This window comes from Platalea leucorodia (assembly GCF_965183815.1).
Source record: "Platalea leucorodia genome assembly, chromosome: W".
In the NCBI taxonomy this organism is placed as follows: Eukaryota; Metazoa; Chordata; class Aves; order Pelecaniformes; family Threskiornithidae; genus Platalea; species Platalea leucorodia.
In genome coordinates this window covers 25,792,058-25,818,852 of record NC_138859.1, presented here as the reverse complement: position 1 = coordinate 25,818,852, position 26,795 = coordinate 25,792,058, and the positions used below count along the sequence as shown (strand labels likewise).

Genomic DNA, 26,795 nt, shown 5'->3' with positions numbered 1-26,795 from the left:
GAGGAAATGGCCTCGAGCTGCGCCAGGGGAGGTTTAGGTTAGATATTAGGAAAAACTTCTTCACTGAAAGGGTGGTCAAGCATTGGAACAGGCTGCCCAGGGAAGTGGTTGAGTCTCCATCCCTGGAGGTATTTAAAGAACGGATAGATACGGTGCTTGAAGACATGGTATAGATGGACTTGGCAGTGTTAGGTTAACGGTTGGACTCGATGATCTTAAGGGTCTTTTCCAACCTTGACGATTCTATGATTCTATGAAGTCATTTATTTCCCTTCTATGTCTAGTTTCACAATGTTCTATTTAAAACCGTCTTTAAATTCTAAGAATCTGACCTCTTAACTTATATTATGAATGCTTACCTTACTCTTATTCTCATCTAATGTCTACATCAGTTAAAATGTCTTAATCAGCTGTTCAATTATTCATCTTTTCTTACTACATCTATCTTTATCTACCGATTAACTTGGCTGGTGATTAATCCAGTCATGGGATAGGGCTATACAGGGACAAAATGAGCAGTGTAGCATGGACTTAGATTAATATAAAACACCTGTAGTTATACGATTCATGTAATTTATCTTTTCTAAATTACCCTATACAATAACTATTCTTAAGTGCACAATAATATTCAAAGCCTCGATTAATTATTTGCTAACAAGATAGCGTTTGGAGGAAGGTCTGGATGTCTGGAGAACATGGGTTTGAAGATGCTGAGCAAGTGTAGCATGGCATGGATGTGAAGAATCTGGTAGTTACCCTGTCCAAGAACAGCTGGTGGAACCAAGTAGCTGTTGGTCTCCAACGGGCAGGACACGGGGAGAGCTTGCACCTGCAGCTGCCTGGCTGGGAAGTGCTCATGTACCAGAGGACATGGTGTTTCCAGAAGATTGCTCTTCCTCATTTTGACCATTGCTGTCCCACTTCGTGCCCTGTTGTGGCTGTCACCAAGCAAGCCTTTTGCATGCTCTAACTTCCCTTTCATGTATTTTCAGGGATTTTTTCTTTTTCTAATGTTCTCCTCCAGCTGGACTGAAGCCAAACAGTATCCGACAGGCACAACCCACCCCACCAATAATTCACATCCTGAACCCAGGAGGCTGCAGCAATCAGGCAGCCAAGTTTAATAAACAGCTTTCAGGTGCTCTGAAGAGGGCCCTTCTCACAGCCCTGCATTCCCTCAGCACCAGCACGCTGGCAGCCTCCATTTTAAGGCCCACTATGCCATCCTTGATGCAAGGGGCAGACTACACTCTGCCTCTTCTCGGGCGCATCTCGCCTGTCTGGGTGAGCTGGACATGTTTAACAGTAGGTTGGGTTGGGTTGGGTTGGGCTGGGCTAGGCTAGGCAGGGCAGAGCTGGTTTGGTTTGGTCCGGTCTAGACCGCCTCCGGCCCCCAACATCTCCATCACTCCCCTCACAGCCCGACAAACAGGTGAGCCTAGAGGTGATTGGCCGGCATGACTGTCAGCCCCGCCTCTCTTCCCCACCGTGATTGGCCCATCTTTTAAACAGCCACCCCTACTCCACTCGTGATTGGACAGTTCTTCGGGCAATCTTTCACCCTTCGGCGTCTCGATTGGCTGTGTGAGGGAGGTAGGGCGGGTCTCTCCCTCACGACGCCCGCTGGCCTCCTTGGGGTGTGGGTCGGGCGCTGTCGGGAGCTCGCTGTGACTTTCCCCGCGGGCTGTACCCGCCTGTGGGCCGCCCCGCCCCGCCCCGCCCCGATGGAGTTCTCCTGCCAAACACTGAGAACCACCTACCAGGCGAGGGAGGCGGTAAGAACCGGCAGGACGGGCGGCCGCGCGTTCCCGTTGCTATGGAAATCGCGGAGGGGGCATTTCTGCGCAGGCGCGACTGAGCAGCGCGCAGGTGCTTGGGGGAGGTGGTGGGGTTATGGTGGCCGAGACGGAGCCGGTTGTACGTGGGGAGGGCTGAGCCTGGAGGTCCTTGGGGCCACCGGTGTGACGGCGGTCCTGCCTCTCCTTAAGGGTGGGGGCTTCCCACAGCCCCCCCCCCCCCCCCCCCCTTCTCGTTTCCTTTCCCTTGGCAGGAGGAAAGTGCTTCTTGTCCTGCTGGCTCCTCAGGGCAGGCCAGGCCCCCTTGCTCCCCATAGCCCTTGTCCGTTGCATGGTCGTGGTAGGAGCAGATACAGCGAAAGGGGACAAGTCCATATTCCTTCCTCCCTCAGCTTCATTTTCCCTAAGTCAGAGCTCTACAGTCCCACCGTGTCTCCATCCCACGGATGGGTCGAGCTCCAGGAAGCCCAGAAGGAGCAGAATTTTGCTAAATTTCTTAACCTGTACTTTTTCTTCCATCTACTGGTCAAATTCAGCTGGAGTAAGATAGACTGTAGGGCTGCACTGCAGGACTGCTAAAAACCCTTCCCAAAAAGGTGTTAAGTGCTCTGTATGCATACACAAATCCCTGTTTCCACTGTGCGTGAATAGGGCAGGCTTGCTCATAAAAAGGTAGTTTTGGGAGGAGTTCTGAGACTGAGTTTTAGGTTATGTCAACCTCTTAGATTACTAGATCATATATTTACCTAGGAATGGGAGTCTCCAGCACAGTCTCTTTCTGAGCCCTAAAGTGGATTCAGATCCCAACCACTGAGAATGGTGCCCTAAGGTGTGGTATTGAAACGGTGTTAACGTGCAGAAGGAAGACAGGAGAAAAAAGGGTCTGATTTGTAACCTCACCAATGGGGATTTGGGTGGCCCTGGTCCTAAGGATGGTTTTTGACTACTAAATGCAGAAAAATTTGTGGGAATAGGACCCAGAGCTCAAGAACTCTTCCCCCTGAGTTGTACCACTAGGTTTGGGTTGGTTTGCTTTGTTAACTGACTTCTCCATAGCCTTTTGGCAGGATGGATGTGAAAATTAGAGTTTGTATTTTGGGTACAGAGTAGAGGGAGGTGTTCATAGTCTACAGAGGGACAGAAGTTTGGAGCCTACTTTGTTTAAGCCAGTTAGTGATTACAGAACAACCTGAAGCTGCCAAGAGAATTTTTTGATTCTTGCTCGAAGGTTCTTGAGTTCTGTGGAGGGAGCCTAGATACTTTAATTTCTGTTTTCTGAATTCCAGTATTCCAATGCAGTATCTAAAAGTTAGGCTGCTACATCTTTAATTTGTAGTGCTAAATAATTACTGCCTTCGGCTGGGGCTGCACGGCTAGAAGGCGCGTCCCCTGGGTGGTGGATAGGGGATCCCTCTCTGGAGGGTGCACCGGATAAAATTGAAGAAGGTGCCGCGAACCAACGCAGCCTAAGGGAAGGCCACCCTGACAGAAAAACCACTGGCCCTCCAAGTCATGGGGGTTGGGCAGGAGGCCAACTACTTCCTCCCGGAAAAAAAAAAACCATAAAAAGTTGCAGAAACGACGAGCATCAGAAATGGCGGAGATGGAGAAAATCGGTAATGAAGTGAGGAGGAGGAGATGGAGTTGGATCGGTCGTGTCCTGAGGGGGAAACCGACGGAAGACTGCGCTGTGGCCCTTGACTCCAGAGCACGCAGCAGCGGACCGATCGAAGTGGAAGAACGATGTTCGCGCCTTGTGTGCCTCCTGGCACTGAGAGAATTCAGATCAGATCAGATCAGAATAATTACTGGAATTCCTGGTTCCTCAGCTCTGTCCTTATCTGTATTGCATTTTTCCATTAATCTGTTCTATAGAACGGAGATTATTATTTTCTACCAGTTTGGGGAAAAGTGTTTCAAAAAATAAATTCCTATATGCATTACAATTCTATGACTGTTCACAGCTACACAGTGTAGACTTACAATCAAATAAATTTGTTTTGTGAGGCATTTCACTGTGTTTAATTGTTAAGTATTTCCCATGTTTGTTCTGTAAATCACTCTTGAAAAGCAATATTATTGTAATCTGCAGTAGAACTTTGCAAATTCATACAAATGAGTGGGAGAATTAATGCTTATTAATTAATTTGTAAATTCAGCATCCTTAATTTGTATTGTTTAATAATTCACTATGCTTTGTGTCCATTCATTTTTATGTATTCATAACATATATCGCTTCAAATTAGTGAAGTCTTGGCAGTGTAAAACCTGGCTTCAGCAATGTTCCTGTTAAAAGAGGGAGGTAATAGTGGTCTGTGAGCGGCTCTTAGCATCGGAGCACGAATTAATGAAAGACAGCATGTAACTATTGCAATGGGGGGAGAAATCAAAAGGTTTCTGTTTTCAGTGCACCAAACTCAAGTAGTAAAATGTCTTTAGATTTTAAACGTAACAAGTGCATCCTAGTGTTACTACTAGGACAGCCATAACTTCTGTGGTGAACTTGCTGTATGTTTTTAATTATGAAAGCTATTTGTAATTCTTCTTGAGAAACTTTGTCAGCTCTATTGATTGCAGCAGGCTTGTATAATTTGGAAGAGAGAAGAGAGTAAAGAAGCGCCTTTTCTTTGTGCTGGGAAATTCTATTCAATGGCAACCAAGTTATACATTGTTTAAAACTCACCATTTCCCTTCTCTGCTTGTGTTTCTCAAAAAATACTGTCAGCAAGCAAAACAATAATTGAACATCAGCCTTCTAAAAAGCCTGGCAAGGCTGCAAGTATAACATGCAAAGGGCTAGGGGAGAGGGAAAGCTGAGGTGGTGGAGAGAGGAAGAAAACTGGGCAAGTCCATCATGCCTCAGCTACTCTCTTTATCCTGGTACATGGTGCCAGCTTGGTCTTGAGGAACCCCATACTTGGCAGCCGTCCTGGGATCCTAAAGGAAAAAGAGGGAAGGGACACTGCATGTGTATTACGATAAGATCTTTCCCTGTGTGATTACAGAGCTAACCGCTTGCCTCTTGTCTGAATTCCTGATCACAGATCCCTCTGAACTCATCTTATTGACTGCCTCAGTTGGATGTACAAGGGCACAATGTTTCAGCAGTATAGTTATTATTTCCAAGCTTCTCAGACCCTGACTTACTCTGTAACTTTTTTCTTCATGCTATCTAATATATTCATGCAGAAATATAGGGTCAAATGATAATGAAACATTATGGGGTTAAATTAATCTTTTAGTAGGTCCATTAATTTGATGGAATTACACAAGAGACTAGGTTGATTTATAATGTAAATGCATTTTAGTAAAAGGTATGGAAATGACTAAACAAACAATTGCATTTAAAGATGCATGACTCTAATAGAGTTTAATTTTAAACGGCTGCAAAGAAAGGAATACGTACCACTTTTTTTAAGCTAGAAATAAACTATAAGTGTTGGAGCTAATTAGTTAAGTGCTCAACTATTTAGCTTTTAAAACAAGATCACGCTTAAGTGCCTTAAGCTTTTATTAATTGCATGGACCCCAAAATCCCCTATAATAATTGAAAATTTAATTACATACATTTTTTTGTTCTTTTAAGAATGGAAGCTTATTAAACTTTAAACACTTAAACATCTATTGAAATACCAGTGGCTATAAACAATATGCAATTCTAAATACTAATTAAACAGGAAGGCTAAATCACTGTAAAGCTAAACTGAATTTTAAGTAACTTTGCACTCGTAAGTACTCCTATTTTTTTCATGCCGTATAAGATTTACCATTTCTTCTCTAAACACAGCAGAAGTCCTGGGCAGTGTTAGTATCTATCTGTACTGTAGCAGACACATTATTTTGTGGATGTATTTGCAGTGGGGGTCACTCCCTAGAGAATAAACTGGAGTTCAGGAAAGGAGACCAGTGTGGGCAGAGAGCTGGTTTAAGTGAACAGCTAAAGCTGCTGGTGGCACCGACATGCACAGAGGTTCATATACCTCTCGGAAAGGGTACATGGTAGGCTAAGACTGGTGAAAGGCAGGGAGACATGGCTTTGTGGGGTCTGTGCACTACTGACTCATGAGATTTATGATTTGGTAACAGTTACATGTTGAAAGGTCCTTAATTTTTCTTTCTTTTATAGAAACTTCACAAAACTGGGACCAGAGATATTGATATCTCTGTTCTGTTTTTCAGATCCAATCTAATGCAAGTCTTTGTCAGTTCATCAGCTGATTAACGGCTTAGTTAATTTTCTTTGGACAGACGTCTGACTTCTCAAAAGTAGCCATTGCTGTTTGCATTCTTATTAACACAAGACAGAATGAACTTCTCAGTCTAAACTATCTTCTGATTTTAAGTGGGGCTCTTTTTTAATGTAAAGGTTCATTTTTGCTTCTGCTTGGTCAACACAACAAGAAGAACATAGAATCATAGAATACCAGGTTGGGAGGGACCTCAAGGATCATCTGGTCCAACCTTTCTAGCACAATCTAGATGAGATGGCCCAGCACCCTGTCCAGCTGAGTCTTAAATGTGTCCAGCTTAGCGGAGTCAACCACTTCCCTGGGGAGATTATTCCAATGGTTGACTGTTCTCATTGTGAAAAATTTCCCTCTCGTGTCCAATCGGAATCTCCCTGGGAGTAACTTGTACCCGTTACCCCTTGTCCTCACCATGTGACTCCTTGTAAAAAGGGAGTCTCCATCTTCTTTGTAGCTGCCCTTTAAGTACTGGTACATGGTGATGAGATCACCTCTAAGCCTCCTTTTCTCAAGGCTGAACAAGCCCAGCTCTCTCAGCCTATCCTCATATGGCAGGCTTCCCAGACCCTTGGTCATCTTGGTGGCCCTTCTCTGGACCCCCTCCAGCCTGTCCACATCTTTTTTGTATAACGGGGACCAGAGCTAGACACAGTATTCCAGGTGTGGCCTGACAAGTGCTGAGTAGAGAGGGGTAATGACTTCTTTATCTCTGCTGGTGATGCCCTTGTTGATGCAACCCAGCATCCTATTGGCCTTCTTGGCCGCAGCAGCACACTATGTTACTATGTTAAGGTTGAAGTGGGTTGCTCATACATAGACACGATGTTATCCTATACTGCCCAAAGCAAGTCTCTACCTAGAAGAGTATTTGAGATGCTGCCCATCACCATATCGCTGTTTATACTAGAACTTAAAATGTCTCTAGGGATAGCAGAAGTAACCTAGTGGGATTAACAGCAGCAGAAGACACACCAGAATACAAATTCTTTTCAAGGAAAGTTCCAAGCATGGATTGTGAGCCCTGTCAGTTTTTCAGGCAGATGCAATTCCTCTCTCATCAGAGTATTACTGTAAATACTCAAACATGAAACACTTGATGTGTTTGTCTTCTGTGGCAACCACTGTGTTTTCATACTGTGTTTAAATATTCAGAGGTAGCTTTCATACTGTGTTTAAATATTCAGAAGTAACTGTGATCTTGCCTTTTGATATATGGGGAAATGCAACAGTTAATTTTTCTCAGCATAAAACAGCTGGAGCGTTTAGAAGAATGTACAGGTGGGACTCTCAGCAAGTGATGACTCCAGCTTCCTTCTTGCTCCTCCAACCCTGTCTCGGAAGATTCAGATCATCCAGGAGAAATGGTAAGAGGTCCACAATTCAAAATCTGTTTTCCAAACACCAGCACCTCAAAACAATAAGAAGGAAAAGATCCTTTCATCCCAGGGTGTCAGTGTTTTCTCTTTGCTCATAACAGTTCTCAGAATTTGTTCATTTCTTGTTGCAGCACCTCTCAGGAACTGATCTACTTCATTCAGGAGTTATTGATCTACCAAGCATTTACACAGCACTCTTCCTCCCTAAAACGGTTTAGAAAAATCATCTTTGTACCACCACTGAAAGGCAAACGGTATTGTAGCTTCCTTATGGACTCAGAAAGAGCGGCTGCGTAACTTTATCAAGAGAATAAAAAGTAGTAAAGACTAGAAGTGGGGTATGGGTTCTTCCTTTTTCCCTAGCCAGTTTGCTTCTTTTCTCTAGAAAACCAGAATGAAGATTCTACCAATCTTTTTATTACTATGTGAAATACAAATACACTTTCACCCCGCAGGAAACGTTGTTAAAAGCAAACCCCATACCTTTCCTAGTTGTGTCACTAGATGGCCCCGCATCTGAAGCAAACATCCCAGAAAATATCTGCTATGCTGGGAGACCTTTTGCCTGCTCTATCCAGTACTTTTTACAGGTTGGCAAACACACGGAGGGGTATTAGCACAATCAGCTTTTGTTTTATTTTAAAACTATATCTCAAGTGTTTAAATTAGCAGCAGAATGCTGTATGATATCCACTGCTGTGTACAGAGCAGATAGGTCTAATCTGACAAAGGAAAGGCACGCTAAAGAGGTAAATTGGTTTTGCAGTACATTGCACCACCCAAAAGCACCTTTGCTTGTAGGAATAAATGATTCTCCAGTATCTGCACTTTACTATAATGATGCTTCCTTCCAAGAGACTGGGAAGGATAGGGTAATTTTCTTTCCGTATGGATATTCCTTTTACACATCTTGTGGGATTTAAAAACTTAAGCCTTGGTCAGTAGTAGTTCTTTGGCTCGTTTGTGTGCCAGGCACTGGCAGAGAGCAGCAGAAGTCATTGCTACAGATGCTGGGGCTCTGTTTCCAGTGTGAAGGGGCCAAAGATTTGTGGGTTTGTCTCCTGCAGGCACTGTTCAACTGACATAGAAGGGAGGGAAACTGGGGATGGAAGTGGGAGTCTGTATATGCATTACTGTGCAACGTGATCAGGAATATATATGTGCTACGCAAGCAACATAAACTACTGCTCTTTCCCCATCCACTGAATAAGTGCCAGTCTTTCATGCTCACACTGGGTCCTCATAAATAATGCTGAATGTCAGCATCCTAAAAGAGAGGAAATAATTCATTTGCCTAAATGTGGATTTGGCCATACCTGCTTTTCCTGTGGTCCCAGCTTCAAATCCCAATGAGGCAGACCAAAGTTGATATGCTCACTTCTAGAGCTTTCTTTGTAGCAACTTCTGTTATTACCCTAAAATCTCAGGGTTTCTCTGCAGGCACTCAGTATATATGGCATGTTTCATCAGAGTAAGACTTTGTTCCAGTATCTTATGAGATTTCTGTTTCCAGTGTCCCTTTTGCTATATTTGATATTGCACTTTATGTTCCCCCAGATGTAGCTTTACTGAATTATGGCAAAGATGTTTTACGCTGCCTTGTTTTTATCACTGAACCATTTGTGAATGACTTTGGGTTCTCCAATCTGTGTGAAGAAATCTACGGGACGGACTCCATATTGAAATTTCTGCATGTTGGGACCTGACTTTGGTCACTCCTGTGTTAAAATCGGGCAAGTTTGGTGTTATCCCAAACTACTAATTCTTCAAGTACTCTGTATGTCACTTGTGTTTATATATCAAGGTCCATGAATTGGGAGGTGCCAACAGTGTACAGCTGGTCTTTGTAGTGTAGTTATGCAGATCCCAGACCTTTTCTCCATCCCCCCCCTTCTCCAAGCACTCAGAAAATGGGTTTCTAGTTTCTAGAGGGAAGGACAGAGCCACACTGGAGCACAAGATTCCCTTGCACAGCCCTTGGAGACACTGTGCATGAGGTCTGCAAGAGTCCTACCCTGAAATTTGCAGCAGCCTGAACATGTTGGAGATCCATAACCATAGTGAGGGAAGTAAGTTATTTTTTCAACCTCAAAGTAATTTTCTCTTCTCTAGGAAAAGGTTTCTACCCATCCAGTAGCCCTGATAATGTGTAAGAAAAATTACATTGAAAACCGCTTTCCTTCTGTTTATTAACAGTGAGTTGTTTTACAGTTCTTACATGCTGTTGTCTTAATTTGTTTGTTTCCACAGGCTACATTTAGATGCTGTTTACAGCAATAAAGAGAATATTACATTTGATCTAGAGTTCTGTCTTAATTCACAGGATAAGATGCGAACAGAAGCTCGTCGAAAAAAATCTCCTCGTTCTAATTTTGCATTATTTAATGGAGGAAGGGTATGTTTTTTAAATAACAGTGCTCTACATTTGTGGGTTTGTGTGTGTCTGACCTCCTGTAATGTGTCCTTCTGTCCTCTGTTGGGTGGATGGACAGCATGGCCCTTTGGTTTGATGTGAGAAAGAGGTAAACTACTATTATATATCTTGGCAGTTTACTTTGCTTAATTGTTTCAGTTTCTGGAACAAAAATGTCCTATATAATTTAAAAATACTTTAGAGCAATCAGCAAAGGGTTTTTAAATGGAGTTTATGCTTTTATAATAAATAGAGTTGTGGATGGGTTAAAAAATACCATATACTTACTAATGCTATTGTTCGCTTTTTCTCTCAAAAATCAGAATAAGATAATGACTCTCAGTTTTTTGATCTTTGGTTGTTTTTTGGTTTGTTTTTTTTAATTACCAGGTATGTTGATGCTGCAAATGCTTTGGAACAAGAGACTGAAAGAGAATGAAAGCTATTACTTTGTAAAATTCCAAAAGTATCCTAAAATTACCAAAAAGTCCTGGACACTGGTATGTGGCTGTGTTCCAAAAAGAAAGCTTTTGTTTCCAAAGCCTAAAATGTGTATTTGCCTGATATGCTTACCGCCCTTCTCGTGTATGTCAGCGTTTAATGTTTGAACTCTCTTACAGTTACAGAGCTATAGTTCTAGCACATAGGACATAAGAATTGAGAGATGGGGCTTTGAGCCCTTCTGCTCTTCCTTCTCTTTTTATGTGGAGGAACAAGAAGGTGATATTTTTGTGTCTTTTAAAAACTGCTTTTATATTGGAAAATGCCATGTAAGTGCAAAGTATTATGGCATAGATATATTCACTTTCTTCTCATGGGGAGAGAATAGTAAGTCTGTTCTATTTTGGAGTTAATTTTGAAATTAAAATAAACCACTTAAATGAAATAGTATAACTTAGCTCATGCAAGCTAGTGCTTAGAAGTTTATCACCACTAGTCTCATTAACCATTTATTTTGCACATTTTCAAATAGTAGAGGCAATGTGCCAAACAAGTAATAGGTTTATTTGCTCCAAAGGACTTAAAGTCTGAGGTATAAATGAATGATACTGAATGGTTTTGTACTTAAGCACAAAATGTAACTTATAGAAGCCATAAGAACAACTGTATAAGAATCAGCTATGAAGAGCTTGGAGGGTACAGAAAACACCAACATCTCTACCTATTTGTCTTGTAAGAAAAATATAATCATCAGAGAGGGGGATGATTGGCCAGGGAACATCTCTGAGCAGTTGTCATTGTTTCATACAACTGCCAGCAACTTTGAAATCACAGATAAATGAAACATTATATAAATATAATAAAATTACCTGTATAGGTGAAATGATTTTGAAAGGTACTAAAGTTACAAGTCATCATTACATTCATGGTGATGTAGAAGATCAGTACTAGCTGGAAGCAAGCATTATCTGCATGAAAGAGAGATTTAGCGGTAGAACCTATTGACTGGTGTTAATACAAAGAGGAACAGCCTTGCAGGACAAAACCAAAGGGATTTGTTATGAATCAAGAAGGAAAATGTATTACAAAGCATTTATCACATCATACTTAGTCAAACTGAGTGGTAGCCAAGGCTGGACCCATGAACTTAGATCCATGTGAACAATTCCCCAAAAGCCAGTAAATCTCTTAGACACTTACAAGCTCTCAGTACCCGTTTTTTGGTCAGTAAAGCTACTCAGAAATGGGGTACTCTGCCATTACCCAAACCCAGAATTGCAACCATGCTGGCAGGGATGTATCATCCTTTTTCCCTGAAGCCTAAACAGCTTCCCTCCTGCATGTGTCTCTTTTGAGAAGCTGCTGCCTGGTAGTTTGCGACCTGCCTTAAATTGTGTCCGTGGTAAGATCATGGTATACACAGGCCAAACAAAATGATTAGTGTGGTGCTCCTTCCTACTAAATTCTTTGTAATACTCTCAGCAAGTCCTACAGAACCAATTCATTTCCATGCTGGATTGCAGTTTGCGGTGTTGTAGATGTACCCGCAGGATTACAAGTTTCACGTATGGGCTCTGCTGCCTCTAAGTACACTGTGTTTCCTAGCTTTTTCAGTGAAACAGCTGTTTGGGAAGGATTATTTTATGTAAGTGTATGAGAATCTGGGTGCAAGAGCATTGTACAGAGAACACTGATAGGAGATGTACTTTGGAACACCTAGGTGCATGCTAGTATGATACAAACCCTTGGCCTTATGAGTTCACGTCTGGGCTTTGTGAATTTGACATTTTGTGAAAAAAGCTTTTCTTTGATAGAAATTATTTCAAATGATACAAGTGCAAAAAAAATAACATAGTTTGATAACCACCATTGCAATATGACATTTATGCTGTCTTGGTATGTTGAACATGATAAAATTACTATTAAGAGTGAGGTAAATGCTTATTTTCCAATTCAGCAATGAAAAAAATATTAGCATTAAATAGGAATTCCGTGTGATATATTAAATTAGTTTATTGTGCTTGATCTAATTTCTGGTAGTGTCCATTTTACTGTGAAAATGATATTGGTTTTAAAATGTAAGCAAAGAAGCCAAAGACTGAATGAGCCTAAAATTTAACAAGCCTGAAGCCAAACTGCTCTCTCCAATATCAGTTTGTTTTCAAAACGTTTTTGCAAGCTTGCATTGCTTATAATCAAAGAATCATAGAATGCCCTGAGTTGGAAGGGACCCACAAGGATCATCGAGTCCAACTCCTGTCCCTCCATAGGACAACCCCAAAATTCACACCATATGTCTGAGGGCGCTGCCCAAATGCTTCTTGAATGGTGTCAGGCTTGGTGCCATGACTACCTCCTGGGGGAGCCTGCTCCAGTGCTCCACCACCCTCTGGGTGAACAACCTTTTCCTAATGTCCAACCTAAACCTCCCCTGGCATATCTTCCTGACGTTCCCTCGGGTCCTATCATTGGTCGCCAGGGAGAAGAGATCAGCGCCTGCTCCTCCTCCTTCCCTTGTGAGGAAGCTGTAGACTGCGATGAGGTCTCCCCTCAGTCTCCTCTTCTCCAGGCTGAACAGACCAAGTGACTTCGTCCGCTCCTCCTATGGCTTCCCCTCTAAACCCTTCACCATCTTCGTGGCTCTCCTCTGGACACTCTCTAGTAGCTTTGTATCCTTTTTGCACTGTGGTGCCCAAAACTGCACACAGTACTCAAGATGAGGCCGCACCAGTGCAGAGTAGAGCGGGACAATCACCTCCCTCGACCGGCTAGCAATACAGTGCTTGATGCACCCCAGGACACGGTTGGCCCTCCTGGATGCCAGGGCACACTGTTGGCTCATGTTCAACTTGCCGTCAACCGGAACCCCCAGATCCCACTCCGCGGGGCTGCTCTCCAGCCTCTCGTTCCCCAGTCTGTATGTAAATCTGGCACTTGTCCTTGTTAAACTTCATACAGTTGGTGATTGCCCAGCTCTCTAATTTGTCCAGATCTCTCTGCGGGGCCTCTCTGCCCTCGAGAGTGTCAACGGCTCCTCCCAATTTTGTGTCATCGGCAAACTTTGATAACAAACCATCCAGTCCTGCATCCAAGTCATTTATGAAGATATTGAAGAGCACTGGCCCCAAGATGGATCCCTGCGGAACCCCGCTAGTGACTGGTCGCCAGCCCGATGTAACCCCATTTACTATAACCCTTTGAGCCCGACCCGTCAGCCAATTGCTCACCCATTGCATTCTGTGTTTATCCAGCTGTATGCTGGACATTTTGCCCAGGAGGATACTGTGAGAGACAGTATCGAAGGCTTTACTGAAGTCCAAAAAGATTACACCGACTGGCTTCCCTTGGTCAACTAGGTGGGTAACCTTGTCATAGAAGGAAATCAAGTTTGTCAAGCAGGACTTTCCCCTCATGAATCCGTGCTGGCTGGGACCAATGACTGCGTTGTCTTTCAGGTGTTTTTCAGTAACTCCCAGAATAATCTTCTCCATGATTTTGCCAGGCACAGAGGTGAGACTGACAGGCCTGTAGTTACCAGGGTCATCCCTGTTGCCCTTCTTGAAGATTGGGACAATGTTTGCCAGCTTCCAGTCAACTGGGACCTCCCCAGATTCCCAAGAGCATTGAAAAATCATTGAGAGAGGTCTCGCTATGACATCAGCCAGCTCTTTCAGTACCCTCAGATGAATCCCATTGGGCCCTATTGACTTATAGGGATCCAGCTGGAGCTGCAAATCCCGCACAAGTTCGGGGCTGGTTGGGAGTTTGTCGTTCTCGCAGTCATGGTTCTCTAGCCCAGGGCTCTGGGGGTCCCAGAGCTCATCATCGGTGTTGAAGACCGAGGCGAAGAAAGCATTAAACGTCTCTGCTTTGTCTACGTCCCTGTTTGTGAGGTGACCATGCTTGTCAAGTAACAGGCCAATGTTATTTCTGGCCTGCTTTTTGCTATTAACATATTTAAAAAAGCCCTTTTTGTTGTCCTTCGCAGTACTGGCCAGCTTCAGCTCTAGTTGAGCTTTGGCCGCTTAATCATGCTGTTCCTGTTTATGCATTGTTATTTCCAAGGTCATGAATGTGTGCTCAAAAATATGTTTGAAGGGGAAAAAAAAATCAAGTTGCCCTTTTTTATATCTTTAATTATTTTCCATTTTAATATTAATTTTGCCACAGCAGAAAATAAACAACAGCTGAGAACTGGAGGAAGACCACGAAGGTAAGGGAAATACATGGGGTTTTTTTCTGGGCAGAAAATTTTCCTATAAAAGCAATATGCAGTGTGGTTAAAATAAAGTTGTGATACCTTAGGAATACTAATGCTTAGAGTTACGCTGCTGACTGCATGGTGCATTTTTCTGTATCTTTTAGAGGAAAATAGAGACTTATTTCCTAAATGGAGATGCAGAAAATTTACTAAGTTTCTGCAGTGTGGATAAGGTAGGGTGGCGTGTTTGAAAGCAGTAAGCTTTGAACTTTGTGATTGAAATTGATGCCTTAACTTCAGTGGGAGCAATTTTAGCCCAAAACCGCTTTATTTGAAAACTCTGCCTTTTAATCTTTTGGTATTTTGAAGGAAAAAAGAAGTTGTGAAAGCCTTTCAAGATATTATTTTTTTAATTCTAGGGCAGCAAGCTCTTCTCAGAATCTCCCAAGGCTCAAACATCAGACAGTGCAACAACCATTGTCAAAAACTTCACCTGGGAGCACAACAGAATTTAAATCTTCCACCACAGATAGCCCCAAACAGGTTTAAACATGTTTTATCTTGGCAGCATTACAGTTGAAATTAATGTGATTTTATTTTAAAAGGCTATAGGCAGCAAGAGGATGTGAGTTACACAATTAATAATTAATACAGTTAATTGTGTAACTAATGGGTTTTACTAATTATGTAATTTAAGGATTATAGATGCAAGACTTCAGGAGAATATGCTTTCTGGCTGTGAGTTGGGGAGCAAGTCACAGGCAAAAATTAGAGGAAAAGGAGTCATATAATCCAACCTATACTGAAAGCAACCAGAGTTTTCCCATTAACACCAGTAGATTCATCCTTTAGTGCCAGAAAGCCAGACAAACAAACCAAGTAGAAAGTCCGGTGTCAGTTGTAAGCATCTTCACAGTGCATAAGGTGTTTGAGATTGGGGGAGTAATTTGGCTCTGTAATTTTCAGGTTTGTGAGTCTCATTTTGGTAAGATTTCTGTGAAAACTACTTTATTACCATCCCTTACAGAGGATGGAGCAGGAACAGCAGGTTGGTGGGCAAGCACTGTGTCTGTTATAGCTTTTGAGGAACTGCGTGAAGGAGAATCTTTTTTTTGTTTGTTTTTTTAAAGTCCTTGTCTATATTCCTGCATAGGGAGGAGCTCATCTCTGACCAGTTCTCATCCTTAAAAAAAAAAATATTAGCTTAATGGCTCCTCATTTCTGAGTTGACATGCTGTGCCTTATACTTGCCTGTCATTTCCACTGTTCATAGGTGTTTCTTCTCATAGCTATGTAAAATGCAGATTTCTGCAACTTAAAATGGAAGCTCTGTGCATGAAATAACTTGAATACTGAGCTCTAGAGCCATGGCTTTCACCACTGCTGTCACCAGTCAGATGAAGTCTAACTAAATGTACAATGGTGTTTGTCTGACAAATATGAGACTACTGTTGCAATTTCCACGTAATGATACAGCTCATCTGGGCATGTATGAAGAAGTGGGATGATACCTATAACGGAGTGATATCTGCAACTCATCTACTTGGCAACACATCTGTTTTAAAACTGATTTTTCTTTAGAAAAATGCCAGTGCAGTTACTCTGGAGCAATCTGACTTTGGCTTAAGCATCTCAGCAATCAACAAAACTGGAGGAGACAGCACTCACCCAAGAAGGGTTGGTGGAAACCTAGTATGTGATCTATGATAGAAATGTGTATGTAGAAAAAACACATGAAAGTTTTTCACAGATATCAAATGTGAGCTTTTTATGTCTATTTTTATATAAAATGTTCCTGTATAATTAGCTGAAGGGTCAATTTTATGATTTGAGCAGTAATTCTTTGCATAGGAGGCTCTGCTTGCATTAAATAGTATTTCAAACATTGTCAAGAAGGAAAAATATTTCTGTTTTTAAAACCCAGTGGTAATAGCTAAAATTGAAGATAAATTTCAAATTCCTGAATGAGATGATAAGAGGCTCTGCAGTTAAATTGTTGCACTGACTGAGGAGATGTGCATTCTTTTCCCGTTGCTACCACAGACTCTGTGGTCAGTTTTTGCCATATTTAGGACTGCATGTGCAGGAAGGAAACTCATTGCTGTAATGGCAAGCAAAATTTGGCCCAATGCAATTTTAACAGTAGAGCTACCATCATGGTAAAGCCTATCACAACGTTATTTTCTCCTTTAGGGCCAAGTAATTGACTTCCATGGGACAATTCAGGATGCTGTCAAAGTATCATCAAATGGAATAGCCTTGAACAGCCTTAATTGTGATCCAGATCCATCAGTAAGTGTTTCTGTTCATATTTCCATCCAATGAATATGAACATCAGTTTTATATAACCAGGAACAAAATAAATTACCGCAATGATGTTGTCTTTGTTCCTAAGTGCTAAAAAAGGGCTTAGATTTCTGAGTGGTCTATTTCCTTCTTGAATGGACAGTCATACTTGATACTGGTCTAATTTGTTGACAGTTGTTTACTCTTTGAACATGAAAGTAGGCAACAAATACAAATGATACTTTGAATTCAGTATGTTATTTAGCGTTCTCCTCAGCTGAGAGAAGAACAGAGTTTAGATGGTCGAGAGAAATTTTCAGTAATCACTCCTTGACACAAGCCATAGCTTCTCAGACAGTGCATCTAACTTAGGTGGTGCCAGTCTGCCTGGCAACTGCTACGCTTGAAGAGACTTTCAAAACAGAGAATGTGACAATGCAGTGACCCATAGTTACATTTTTCACTCCTCTTAATCTATGTAGGGCATGTTTAGGACTACATGTGCAATAAGAGAGCTGCTCATTTTAGTGTTAATTCAGGATTAGATTCTGTCAGATGAAAAGATGAGTTACTGCAAATATGGCTTACTTCAAAATCTTTATTATTATCCATATTTTTACAGCTTTAAAAGTTGATATTATGATGTATCAGCTTTTTTGAAACTATTTCATAGTTTGTCTGTTTAAAAATAATTGAAGTCTGACAAGAACTTATGTTTGTCTTTTTTAGGAATGATTACTGAAACCGCTTAGTGCTTTTATTGGCATGACTGGTGAGATGAGAGAACTTGCAACGGTTGTAAGCAAAGTAAGAATGGATCTCCATTTCGGTTGTATAGAGATCTTGGTTATCTTTGTCATCTGAGAATGCCATTTGTTTCTTTTTACTGTCACTGATAGTGCTTATTCTTGAATGTGCAAGCTATTTTTCTTATCATGCAACTCCCAACAAGTCATTTCTTTACATGTAATGATGTTTCTTTCTGATACAAAGTGGGAGGAAGTAATTAAGACCGTTCCTTTCTAATGGGGAACATGTAATCTAATCATACTGTACCCATGAGACTGTCGTAGCTTTTCCCTTTGTTCTTATTGCTGCAGAAAATGTACAATGCTTCACTGAAAAGAGAGATTTAAATATATTAGCTAATACCAACTATTACCTAATGTATTATCTAACTGTGATCAAATGGTGGGAAAAACCTTGATTCAACTCTATGGGTGCAGTTTCCATTCAAGGCATTGAGCTGTATTCAGCGTGGATGGTGTGCCAATATTGCAGCAATATCCTGATTCTGAGTTTATCAACTAGGTACCATGTACAAAAATAATTAGACCCTGATAATCCCACATTCTTTTTAATACTAGTCCTGTGCCTTTCTTTGCGCTGCCTGCATGAGCTGGACTCCTTGTCTTTTCTCGCTTGGCACAGTTGAAAGATGCTATTATTGTAGGCTCTGCAAGCAGTGCCCTTCCCTCATCCCAGCACAGGAGCTGCATGGGCAGCATCAGTAATACACTGTATCCCATGGCAGACTGGGGATTCTTCCAGGATGGGCATTTTGGCACCTGGAGAGAATCCCAACATCATCAGCACCATCTCATTTCATTCATGGGTCGAGGTGCAGTCTAGCAAATGGGCCCTGGGCTACTGGGGATCAGTGGCTACGAAGTAGATAAATGCTTTGTATGCATCACCTCCCAAACCCCGCTAGGCACTTGTCCAAAAGGCTTCATAGATCCCAATATTTGATAGTGTTGTGACTCTTTCTGGATATAAGCATCAGAAATGGTATCAACCATTGCTCTCACATACTTAGAATCAGCTGTTTTAAAAAGCTTGGAAGACTTTTGCTGAGTGATTTTTATAGCTGTATATGGCCCAAATTCTCAATCTGCAAGTTTTGCGTTTGCAATTTAGTAGAACTGAAGTCTAAGAAATTTCCAACTTTAAAGTAAGAAAATTCTCATTCATTTAAATTCCTGTCTGGTTTTTAATTTATGGTAAACCTTTAAAATAGTGTTGTTCTTGCTGCTACTTTAGCAAAAAGCAATAGGATTGCTTTAGCCTTCGTTATGGTATGTTTTTTAAATTGTGCTGATATGTTCCTAGTTGCTATGGTAATCAACACTGTGTAAATCAATAAAAATAAATAGCATGTGGTATCTATTTCACAACACAATCTAATTTAATTTGGAAACAGTTATGGAAGTCTCTACTTAGTATCATAAATCCGATTCATCTTAATTTGCTGTTAGTAGAAAGGGAAAGTGTAATCTACTCTATATAAATATTTTTTCTAATTGTATTAAGTCAAATTTTCCCCTCGGATATAAGCACATAATTTTTCTTCAGTCTCTGGGGACTGCCTGTTTTTATTGGAGAGCAGAATTTATCCCAAGTATTTGTACTGAGGATATGATATTTTCTGCAGAACAATTAGTCTCTGGAACGCAAAGCCACAAAATATTACTAAGTGTCCTGGTTTCAGCTGGGATAGAGTTAATTTTCTTCCTAGGAGCTGGTAGAGTGCTGTGTTTTGGATTTAGGATGAGAATAATGTTGATAACACACTGATGTTTTAGTTGTTGCTGAGCAGAGTTTACACTAGTCAAGGACTTTTCAGCTTCCCCTGCTCTGCCAGGTGCACAAGAAGCTGGGAGGGGGCACAGCCAGGACAGCTGACCCAGACTGGCCCAAGGGCTATTCCATACCATATGGCGTCATGCTCAGTATATAAACTGGGGGAAGAAGAAGGGGGGGGGACACGTTTGGAGTGATGGCCTTTGTCTTCCCAAGTAACCGTTACACATGATGGAGCCCTGCTTTCCTGGGGATGGCTGAACACCTGCCTGCCGATGGGAAGTAGCGAATGAATTCCTTGCTTTGCTTTGCTTGTGCACGTGGCTTTTGCTTTACCTATTAAACTGTCTTTATCTCAACCCATGAGTTTTCTCACTTTTACCCTTCTGATTCTCTCCCCCATCCCATTGTGGGGGGGAGTGAGCGAGCGGCTGTGTGATGCATAGTTGCTGGCTGGGGTTAAACCATGACACTAAGGCAAATGGAAAGATTCATAGAAGATTTGTAAAGTTTGATGAATTAAATGAAATTAATTTAATGAGTGCTTCAAGGCATACACTAATTACCGACTGTCTTTTGATAGATGCTTAGGGGGAAATTTTCCTCCTGTTACAGAGCTTCTCACACCTTTTCTTGCAGCATATAAAGTCTTGCATAGTGTGGAGTAAATAACAATTTTTCACTGTGTTGTGGTTTAACCCCAGCCAGCAACTAAGCACCACACAGCCGCTCGCTCACTCCCCCCACCGGTGGGATGGGGGAGAGAATCAGAAGAGTAAAAGTGAGAAAACTCATGGGTTGGGATAAAGACAGTTTAATAGGTAAAGCAAAAGCCGTGTGCACAAGCAAAGCAAAGCAAGGAATTCATTCACTACTTCCCATCGGCAGGCAGGTGTTCAGCCATCCCCAGGAAAGCAGGGCTCCATCATGTGTAACGGTTACTTGGGAAGACAAACGCCATCACTCCGAACGTGTGTCCCTCCCCCCCTCCTTCTTCTTCCCCCAGCTTATATACTGAGCATGACGTCATATGGTATGGAATAGCCCTTGGGCCAGTCTGGGTCAGCTGTCCTGGCTGTGCCCCCTCCCAGCTTCTTGTGCACCTGGCAGAGCAGGGGAAGCTGAAAAGTCCTTGACTGGTGTAAACTCTGCTCAGCAAGAACCAAAACATCAGTGTGTTATCAACATTATTCTCATCCTAAATCCAAAACACAGCACTCTACCAGCTCCTAGGAAGAAAATTAACTCTATCCCAGCTGAAACCAGGACACACTGTTACTTATAACATAAGTAATAGGTGCAGCCATAAAGCTACTGAGCATCAAGTTTAAAACAAACAAAAGTATTTTCACATTGCACGTGATTAAACTGTGGAACTCATTACTACAGAATAAGCATGTTCAAAAAAGAGATAAGAGAAATTCACTGAAGAATGAATGTCAAAGGGTGTTTGAACTCAAAGACTAAGATGTAATTTTAATTATCAAAGTCCTTCGGTTGCAGATTTTGGTGGATGTAAATATGAACAAACATGTCACTCCTATTGCTTATGCTTTTTTTTTAAACATCCAATACTTGCCAGCATCAGAGACAAAATATTAGGCTTGGTGAACCTTCATATCATGATAGCTCTTCATATGTTCGCTGGTTAGTAAAACCAACTAACAGAAAACAGATCTGAGAAACAGATCTGCTCAGCATATACATTTGGCAGTGTATATGCTTTTAGGGAAACTTGGGGCTTGAGGGGAAGCAAGGCACAGTGAAGCAGTTCTGTAGAAATGATTGCTGTGTAAGCTTTACTCTTGTGAGGTCCCTAGTACGTAGGGTTAAATAACACAGTTTGTAGCACTCTTACTTTATAACTGAATCGATTCTTTTACTTTGCCAGAGGTTGTCATCCTAGTGCAGAAGAAGTTTTACTAACAGGATGCAATGTATGTTGCAGGACATTTATCTCCATAATCCAAATGTGAAGTGGGATGATATTATTGGACTGGATGCAACTAAAAGGCTAGTCAAGGAAGCAGTTGTTTATCCTATAAGGGTAAGGTGCTAAATAGTTTTGAGAAAACCAGTGTTGGGCTCGTTAGCATTTTCCTTGTCATTACAGTGGTGTTTTAGAGTTCTCACTATTTCTGTGCTTTTGTAGGCAGTTCATGTTAGAACTATTCCTGTTCCTGTTTCATCTGACAATGGCATACGCATTCTTCTGTAGGAAAATAGCCTTTCAATATTAAAATTATAAGTGTTGGGTCCTATTCTTTGGCACCTTTTGCAATGTAAGAGGTGCTGGATTTGGCCTATATTAATTCAGTGGAAAATGACTTATAGAAGAGAATTTGAAGATTTGCATTTGAAGAATTCACTTAAAACAGATTTCAAATGATAAATACAGTATTTTTCTCAGTACTCAGATCATATATATTATATATATTATATTGTTTTGGAAGGGTTTTATCCCCCTCTCTTCAGATTTCTTAGGTTTCCTGAATGCGTTAGGAGCAGTGGGGGTAGGGGTTAGAATCACTTGCATTGTGTTATAGATGATGATACATTTTTAATCCCTGAATTACTTTTCCATTTCCACAGTACCCCCAACTGTTTACAGGCATTCTGTCTCCTTGGAAAGGATTATTGCTGTATGGACCACCAGGTATGAAGAGCTTTATACCATATCCATTTGTTTATCACTACTTCTGTTTTTGTCCCACGGATAAATCATTGATGCTATTTAGATCAAATGTGTTAATAAAGAACATGTTCTGTAGTGTGAAATAAAAGGAGACAATGGTGGATGATTACGTCTGTCTCTCACACACAAACCTATCCATGTGCCTTTCTCACAACCCTTGACTATTTCTACACCTGAATCTTCAAAAAAACAGTACTTATACTAACCATTCAGAGGAGTGAGAACTCATGTTATATCACTGGTTTTACTCAGCTTGGGCCATATAAATCAAGTTTGGCTTGATCTGATCTTACAAAATGGGAATAAATCTGGCATGGACTCACCTTCTTAAGGAAAATGTCCTTTCTTTCTTCTGCATTTGGGGGTTGTTTTGGAAACGGGGTGGAAGCTTTGCCCTCTGCTGTGCTAGCTGAGTGTTTTCCATGTCAGCACAGCTTCACTGCTCCCTCTGCTCCACCTTGACACAAGCACTACCACCATGAGTGTGGCTGGGAGGGGACAGAGGGCACAAGTACTGCGTGAGTCAGGTTGCAAAGGCTGTCACTGCAGTAAGCTCCAGTTGTTCCTGTGAATGTTCAGATGTACTTGCCACAGAAGGCATCTTGACCTGTAGTCACCTGTAGCATGTAGTACTTCAGAATTTGGGGAATGTATTTGCAGTGCTGTATTACCTGAGTTTCTCCAGACAATCCTGGAAGGGCCACAAAATGATCAGAGGGCTGGAACACCTCTCCTATGAGGAAAGGCTGAGAGAGTTGGGGTTGTTCAGCCTGGAGAAGAGAAGGCTGCGGGGAGACCTTATTGCAGCCTTTCAGTACTTAAAGGGGGGCTACAAGAAAGATGGGGACAGACTTTTTAGCAAGGCCTGCTGCGATAGGACAAGGGGTAATGGTTTTAAACTAAAAGAGGGTAGATTTAGACTAGATATAAGGAAAAATTGTTTACGATAGGGGTGGTGAAACACTGGAATGGGTTGCCCAGAGAAGTGGTAGATGCCCCATCCTTGGAAACATTCAAGGTCAGGTTGGATGGGGCTCTGAGCAACCTGATCTAGTTGAAGATGTCCCTGCCCATTGCAGGGGGGTTGGACTAGATGACCTTTAATGGTCCCTTCCAACCCAAACATTCTATGATTCTATGACTTTTTCTATTTTAGTGTTTTTATCTGAGTGATAGTAGGATGAGGGGAATTGTTCAAACATTTACATTGTATTTCTTCAGAGAGTTAATTTCTTCAACACTGTTGTTTGTAGGTACTGGAAAAACTTTGCTTGCTAAGGCTGTTGCCACAGAATGCAATATAACCTTTTTCAACATATCAGCATCCACAATTGTCAGCAAATGGAGGGGTGATTCAGAAAAACTTGCCCAGGTAAGAATTATTATCTTATTTGTTATACTTTAACAAACATCAGGTTCCCACTTAAAGAACTGGAGTTTAACACAGAACTGGAAAGTGAGTATTCCTCTGATACTCATAATCTTTCCTGTCTTGGACAAAACATGTGACTGTTCGTATCTAGTTCTTAAAATGGGAATAACATCACTTCTGCATAAGCCTCACAATGGATTCTTGCTGTGGAATTTTAGTTCTGTAATGTAAGATGAAGCAGATTTCCTGAAGGCAGCAAAGATTTTTGACTCGCTGAATAAGAGACAGGCAAACAGAGTTCCTAACTAAAATACTGTTTGCTTAGTGACCCCTTTAAAGCACTTCACATCCTTTCTGCAAGGCTCGGCTCCTAGACTCCCTACAAAATGTTATTTAGATTCCCAAATTCCCTACTATTCTTAGTCTTCAGGGCACAGAATTGGCAAAGAATTCCCTTGTCACAGAGCTCTTACAGTCAAACACGGATGTAATGTTGTTTTAAGGAAGGTAGTTTGATGGTAAATGGGTAAATGTATTTTTGCATATAGACTAGGAAGTAGCATGCATGGCTCAACTGTGGTACAAAAAAAATTCAGGGATTCAGGTGTAACATCCTTGCCCTAAGGTGCCCATTGTAATCTCTTCATAATGTCCACCATTTCAGTGTAAGAAATCCACAAGCTCTTAGCCTTCCTTTACGCTCATCTCTTAGGCTGCACTTTGGATAGATACAAAGCTCTTGAAAATGAATAATTGTGTCAGACTGCACTCAGCAAATGGCATTACAAGCATTGTTAATCTCTCTTGAAATTTAGGCAATGTCTGCAACATAATTATTCTTCATGTCTCCTTTGTCCTTTAAAATGGCACATTTTTCTTCTGACATTCACCTCCTATGTTATTGATTCTCTTGACATCTGTCTCAGTAGCTTCCTAGAAGTTTCCCTTCTGGCAGGAGTAGGGATGGGACAGTCTTTTTTGACACCACTATCCAGAAGTGTTTTTGTGAACATGCTGCAGCATTTGCAATGATATTGAATTTGTGGCATTTCACCCTTAGTTGAGTTTTTGGCAGAATCCAGAAATGAAATAAGATTGTGGATTGGGACAGCTCTAAGAAAAGCATTGTGTGAATTTATATCCTAAAATCACGAGGCTGGTTTTCTGAAGTTGTGTGAAGTATATGTGGGTTTTGTGCTCATTTGGAGGAATGTCCGTTCATCCATTTCTCAGCTGTGTTGGTGTGATTTTATATTTTAGATTTGTAGTAAAATTGTAGACTGCAAACTGTCAGCACCTTTTGCATGACAGCAGTGATAGTGGATGTATAAACAGAACTGATATCATAGCATCCAGTTTTTGTTTCAGCCATCTTGGAAAAGCCACTTATATGGCAAGACTATTATATAATCCAGTATTCTACTTAATTGCAAACTTTTGCTTCCTTAAACAGTGCTAATTACAATGCTGGTCATGGACTACTTGTGACTCTGGGCAAGTAATTTAAATCCTGTGCTTCATATCCAAAGAAAAGAATATATATATATTTAAATTTGTTTTTTTTAAGTGTTCAGATTACAAAGTGCTGGATTAATATATATTGTTAGTGATATTTATTTAAAAACTAAAAGAACACTTTGCTGAACAAGAACTTAAAATATGTTTTTACTGCTAATATAAGCCTCTTCATGTTTACAGAAAAATAGATGAAACTTCTTTCTCAAAAGGGCAGACCCAGATTTTGTGTGTCAGCTTAATATTCCATTTTTTAATCTTGATTGTTCAAGCAGTTTATGTTTGTTTTCACCAGGAAAAACAAAAGAACTGCTTGATTCTTATAAAGAGAATCAGTCCATTTTCTTTCATTATGGTTCAGCTGATTTTTAATTTTTTTTTCTCAAATCCTTATTAAAAAAACTACAAATGGAGCAATGACAAAAGATGGATGTTTAATCTCTGATAACAATTTAGGAGTTCCCAAAATGCTCTGTTGGATCATTTTCTTCTATCCCATTATTTGCAAGGTACTCTGATAGGATTTAGCCAGAAAGATTTACATATAAAGACAGGATTACAAGCCTGTGTTCTTTATATCTCCTTTACAAACCTTTCAGAATTTGAGAGGATTCAGGGACCCTCAGCCTACCCAGTGCTTTTTCCCAGCAGATATCCCTTTTTGTCCTAGAAGTTTGGAATCTGGCTACTGTTATTTATCTTCTGTACCAGTGGCTCTTAATGACTTTTTGTGTTAGTTTATCTTTTCTTTCACATTTATTCTTCTCTCTAAACAGGTGTTATTTGAGCTTGCCCGGTACCACGCTCCTTCCACAATTTTCTTGGATGAGCTGGAGTCAGTTATGAGTCAAAGAGGCACTGCTTCTGGATAACTGATGAGAGCACTTCCTATGGCTTTAGGAGAATATTTGTCCCCCTTTTACTGCATCTTTTCAATAGTGTGTGTGTGTTCAGGTGCTGACCAATGTTTAATCATAGAGTGTACCTGTTAGAAACAAATCTTAGCTAAACTAAAGCCTGAGGCTACTCTATAAACTTCAACAGGAGCATGATTGGGCCCCTGAAAGACTTGTCTTTTAGATTTTGTTGACATTATAATTACTTCTAGTGATAATGGTAATTTTCTTGACTTTTTATTAAACAATTTTTCTTTTGTTCTGTTATCAACTTTAGGAGCTTAGCACTGTGTTATTGCCAGAATGCCTATCAGCTCCGAAAGTACCGCTTCATGGAAGCGTTGCATACGCTGTGGGGATTTAAAGAGCGAGATGTGGTGGTTGTTTTATTCAGAGTAGATGAGATCAGTAGAGAAGCAAGCGTGAAAGACAGGTTGTGTGAAGATTAGCAAGGGACTATGGGTCCAGCAAGACTGTGAGAAGGAGGGAGGTGCAAGAGTGTATAACTAGTGGTGCTGTACTTTAAAATAAGGGATTTGAAGTGGAAATAAAAGCAGTAGGGGGAAACAGATGACTTGTTAGAGGCGAGTAAGAAGCAGCTGATTTTGTGACACTTTAGACAGGCTTAGGCGTAGCAGGGTAAGATGGAGTGTACATGGTGGAATGGCATTTTCATTAATGGGACAAATTTTGGTGGCATTGTCAGGCTTCCAGATGCAGGAATGAGAGGATGTTATTATTGTCATCCATGGTGTAGACAGTTTATAGTTGAAAACAGATTGAAAAGGTTAGGGATGGGGAAGAAGCAGGAGAAATATAAAAATATTGTTATAACCATTAGGAGCCCATTACAGTGGATTTTATGTACTGTAAATTATATGCTCACAAAGATTTATAAATAGAATATGCCATATCATAAAGATACAACTTGTAATAATTGTCAGTTAATAGCTATAAATTATGGGCCAAATTTT

The 26,795-nt window shown here is 41.0% G+C and overlaps 1 pseudogene across 1 annotated transcript in view; it reads left to right on the top strand.

Annotated features, from left to right (window-relative positions):
* The first annotated feature begins 1,724 nt into the window (after positions 1-1,724).
* The window catches only part of LOC309601494 (katanin p60 ATPase-containing subunit A-like 2), a 38,806-nt pseudogene continuing 13,735 nt past the window's right edge, over positions 1,725-26,795 (top strand). Inside the window, exons 1-12 of the transcript in view lie at positions 1,725-1,775; positions 9,743-9,814; positions 10,223-10,332; positions 14,444-14,486; positions 14,894-15,017; positions 16,056-16,151; positions 16,668-16,766; positions 17,490-17,567; positions 21,292-21,390; positions 21,936-21,999; positions 23,292-23,410; positions 25,702-25,793. The product of the transcript in view is annotated as a katanin p60 ATPase-containing subunit A-like 2 (transcript). The remainder of the gene's footprint in view (positions 1,776-9,742; positions 9,815-10,222; positions 10,333-14,443; positions 14,487-14,893; positions 15,018-16,055; positions 16,152-16,667; positions 16,767-17,489; positions 17,568-21,291; positions 21,391-21,935; positions 22,000-23,291; positions 23,411-25,701; positions 25,794-26,795) is intronic.